The 5,129-nt window shown below is 36.9% G+C and overlaps 1 pseudogene; it reads left to right on the top strand.

The window, feature by feature from the left end:
• The first annotated feature begins 1,344 nt into the window (after positions 1 to 1,344).
• On the top strand, positions 1,345 to 4,889 carry LOC147431458 (uncharacterized; annotated as a pseudogene).
• The last annotated feature ends 240 nt before the right edge of the window (positions 4,890 to 5,129 follow it).

Raw genomic sequence — 5,129 nt, 5'->3', positions numbered from 1 at the left:
ACCTGGAGAATACGTCGTTGCAAGATAGTCCACGTGTGTAGTAAACCTTGCAGTAGCTGTATGGTAGAACTAGAGCAGACCGGGTTCCTTCCTTCAATCACTAACACCTTAGTAAGGTAGCTCGTCACATGTGCTAACTACTGTATGATGGAACTAGAGTTGGCAGTGTTCCTTCCTTCAATCATTAACGCCTTCACAAGGCAGCTCATCACAATGTACTGGCTATTGTAGATGACGATATTCTCACTCATCAACTCCTCGCAGTGTAGCTGTGTGCTGGGTAGGCGAAGCCATCTTCGATAACTGCTCGCTAATGTAACGCTTCAATAATCTTTTAAGTGAAGGAACAGTCACGGCGCCGTGACTGTTCCAACCTTTTAAAAAGTCTTTAAAATTTTGCGTAAAAGGTTTTGAAGCTGGGCGCCCAATTTTTATTGCAAGTTTGAAAAGATATTGACAAACGTGGGCATTCATTTCTCATGCAACGCTGGTCTGGCACCTCTTTTGCTTCAGGAATAGCTTCAAGTGAGCTTGAAGGCGCAGAAGTAAGGTAACTCACTGTCTTCCTCTCTCTCTCTCTCTCACACACACACACACATACCTCATCTGCAGGAACGTCAGCTTGGACGTGCATGAAAACTAAGAGGTAACAATCTCTCTCTCTCTCTCTCTCTCTCTCTCTCTCTCTCACACACACACACACACACACACACACACACACACACACACACACACACACACACACACACACACACACACACACACACACGTGCGCACACACGCACTCCAAGCACTCTCTCCATAGAAAACTCGTAAAGTATCTTGGAGGAGGATTTCTTGGCTTTGCATTGTCACGAGCTGCGACACACTAGAGTGATGTTATTAATTTTATAGTTCATGCACCATATAGTTGTAATGTGAGGGGTATTGAAGTCCTTGATTTCTCTCTATCGAATGGCAATGTGCGTAATAGAACCATCACCATCTAGAAGAGAATATTTATTTGATTTGTACCGATGCTGTGTGTTTAAAAAGGTGAAATTATTCATATTTTCAAGCTCCATGTTTTTCCAAGTGTTGTTTGCTTATGCTTATTGAAATGTAATAACATGAGTACTGCTTATAGTTTGGTATTAGTTTTTTATTGATCACATTGGTCTTTCTTTGTGTTGCTCCACCACCACAAACATCATACGTAGAGGATTTTGAAATTTAGAATCACCACTAGGTATAATGATTGGGATCAATGGTGTATTAATTTTATTTGATTCATTGTTGTATGGTTCTCATCAGTGACTTTTAATTCATGTGTTTTTTGTGTAGGTCATCCTCATCTAAGTCAACATGGAAGATGAACCATTAGCGAGAGTTTGTAAATGGGATGCTCATCAAGTGTCATGCTTTATTAAAGACTTTTTGGGTCAAGATCGATATACTCGCAGCATACGCAAGAATAATGTCAATGGTAGAAGCCTTTGTATATGTCTGTTGCTTCATGGGAAGCTCTAGGAGTTGACATAAGTGGACACAGGTTTGCGTTGCATAGCTGGGCTCAAAGTAAAGTTGCAGAGGGAGATCAAGCTCCTTTGCTTAGAGAGAATCAAGTTCCAAATCATCCAAAGATCCTCACCATATGTCAATCATCTGCAATGTCACATAACGAGGAGGAGGAGGAGGAAAATCTTTGTTCAAGTGACACCAACCTTCACTCTATGCCCGGATTCAAGACTCCGACAATTTTTCCAACAACCGGAAAGGAGAAAACCTTTCTTCGAGACAATTTCTCTATGGAACATCGTGCCTATAATCGCAATTTGGAGCAAAATCGCAGATGGGTTGAACAAGGACTTGGTTTATTTCCACTTAAAAAGTTCATGTATGCAGATTTAGCCAAGGACAAGAAAATGAGAGAGGCGGTTGATAAGTTCATCCATCAAAGAAGAAAGACACTATCTCCTTTGAATAATAAGGAAAAGCAAGAAGATGGTGACTACATGACAGAGCGACAAATTTTTCTCAAGCTAAATCAACATAGACGATATATGAGGCTCAAAGCAGGTCCACTCTTTCCAAAGACTGATAAAGCCAATTGTACGTCAAAGAAAAACCTCCGCCACGAGATGTTGAGGGAAATTATTGAAGGTGACAAATTGGATCCAATAATGGTCGATTTGGATATGGAAGATGCAAACCAAGAAAATGAGAGCAAAGCCTTGCTTACACCAAGCATGCGTGATGTTTGCTATGTTCCAACAAGTATACTTCAAGAGAAGGTGACTATCATGGGATCATCCAAGATCATATCGGAGGAAAATATCCAATGTAGATGTGGATTGTTTCTTCAAGGTATGCCACAACAGTTTTGCTTTATTCCATTTCTTGATGCAAACACAAAGCAAGTTGGCATAGGAGTAGTCCTTTCAAAGCTAAGTGGTGGAAATAAGTATGACCTATGGAGGGTTCAAATTGAATCAATCAATCATGATGCCATTGGAATTTATATTCCTGGAAGCCACGTACAAGTATCATCATTGCATGTTTTGAGTATTGATTGAGTCTAAAGTTGTGTCATTCAATATAGTTTTTTGATTGATTCGTAATTCACCTTGGTGTATTTTGAATTTAGGGTCAAGTGATAGAAGTTCCAGTTGTGTATCTAAGTATAAATGAGCACAAATCAACTTCTGAAGAACCGGTATGAATTTTTCCTTATACTTTTGTTGTTTTATTTAGCTTTTATGACAATTTAATTGTTTAGGTACAACCTTGCAAGGATACAAGTCTTTCCTCATCTTTGCAAGATATATCAAGTACCAGTCAACTATGGAAGGAAAGAAAGATATTTGTGAAGTTCAATTGGAGGTTGGTCAACTACATAGCATTTATATATGTTCTTAGAAGAATTTCTTATGTATTTATTTTGTTCTCTCAAGAAAAATAACACTCCGAATCGGACCTTCACTTACTTGGAACCAACAAATATATCTCCTGAATATGATTTAGGGCATTCAAGAATGGTATTTATAAGGTTTTTCATCAGTTTCTTCTTGAACTTATCTCCATGAATACTTGAGTACTATTTCTATGTGGTTTTTTAGGTGAAAAATATTGCAAATGGATCACCCTTACACATGAAATCAACCTCCTCTTTCACAAAAGATGATACATGGTACTCAGAGATGCTTGATCAGGTTTGTATATCCAACATAGAGGCACTAAGATGTTTTTTATTTGTGGTACGTTTTGTTTTTAATTAGAAAAATTTACTTGAAGGTGAATGACCAAGGCGTTGGGGTTACAAACAAGCAAGTGGGAGAGGTACTTAAGGTTCTTGGAAATTCAAATTATACATCACTTTATAATATACATTACTTACACAAATTAAGTATACTTTAGCAGATGGATGCTATGGCAAGTAGCTCACCTTTGAGTGCAGGGTTTTGTACTAGTTTGGAAAATACCAACGATAAAAACAAAAGTGTAAAACTTCTTAAACCTTCTGTGAGCAATCAAAAACTTCTTAAACCTTGTATGAGCAATCAAAAGCATGCGCTTCTTTTGGTTTGAAAGTCTACTTATTTTTTGTAGTGTGCATGGAAAATGTTTGACTTGACCAAGGCCTCTGAAGACCATTCTATATCTATCATACAAGATTTTGTGAGAATACTTTTGATACATTTTGTGATGATTATGGTGATTAGAAATGTTCTAGCTATTTAATGGAAGGTTATGTGTAGGTCACAAAGCATCCCTTAGAGAATGATGAGGAGAATGACATAGAGCCATTTGAAATGGTACTTTTACTACCCTTTAAGTATTTAGATAGCGATATATTTGTCTCAACTTGAGTATGTCTTTCAGGATGATGATAACCCCATCAACAATACACAATCTAAGAAGCAAAAAGTTGCTTGCTTGAGTAACTTATTGGTGAGAGTCACCAATAGATTGACATTAATACTTGAATGCTATAATTGTGTAGTGGTTCATTTATATTTTTCCTTTGGTCCTTTTGCTAGGGCAAAAACAAAGCAAAGAAGGATGTTCCCTCAAAAAAGAAAGTATGTTTATACCACTTACTCTCTAATAAATATATGTATTAAGCTTACATCTTTACATGTTTTGACAGGCTCTTAAAGATGTTTCCAACAAACAACCATGTAGTGCAACTGCGGCAAAGACAAATGGAACTTCAAAGAGGGAGAGGAAGGTCCCTGCACGATACAAAGAGAATTGTTTGACTCAAGTACATTACTATCACTAGTGTATATTTCTCTCCTTAAGCTAATCATTAGACTTATGTGACTTATTAATTTTGCAGATTCCAGTTGCTCGAAAGATGAACGTGACTCTTTCTCATCAAGAAATTAAAACATTAACACGAGTATGTATATTCACATATAACATGGGCCTTTTGTTAATTTCAAATCGAGTATATTTTAGGTTTCTTCTCGCTAAAGCTTTACTTGATATGTGGCTTCTTGCTAGTTTTACTAGGTCAACAATATAAAGAAATCAACATATACCATCTTAGGCCTTTTATTAATGTCAAATCGTGTATAATTTAGGTTTTTCTTGGCTAAATCTTTATTTGATATGTGGTTGCTTGCTGGTTCTAATAGGTCAAAAACATAAAGCAATCAACAAAGGAATCCATTGCTTTGAAGCTTATGGGAGAGGACAATGTAGATCTGATGTACAAACGACTTGACGACTTTTTGAAAGAAATTCAAGAGAAAACTCCTAAGGGATCATTTGACTCCAAGAAATCGCATGAAGGACTCGAGACATTGGATGTTCTGGTGAATTGGGCATTCCAACACAAGAAAGTGAAGTTGGCTAAGGACAAAGGAGAAGACATTGGTCAAGATGATGTCGAACTACTTTAGATTGAACTTCACTAGAAAACTCATATTGGGATGATACTCCCAATCTAGAGATGATACTGTCTTTTTTGACTTTTTGTTATTTGAATATGTATCCAATGAGTATGTGACTTGTAGAAGATAATCCACTTTTTGTGAGATCTATCTCAAGAAGATTTTACGATTGTTTGTGTTGTACTACTTCATATTTAATGAAGATGAATATAACTAGTTCGCAAAAATATGCACAAAAACATGTCATAC

This window comes from Adiantum capillus-veneris, chromosome 21 (assembly GCF_014529385.1).
Source record: "Adiantum capillus-veneris isolate H3 chromosome 21, ASM1452938v2, whole genome shotgun sequence".
NCBI classification, from domain to species: domain Eukaryota; kingdom Viridiplantae; phylum Streptophyta; class Polypodiopsida; order Polypodiales; family Pteridaceae; genus Adiantum; species Adiantum capillus-veneris.
Note: the sequence above shows the minus strand (reverse complement) of the source record. Positions and strands in the feature narration are given on the sequence as shown.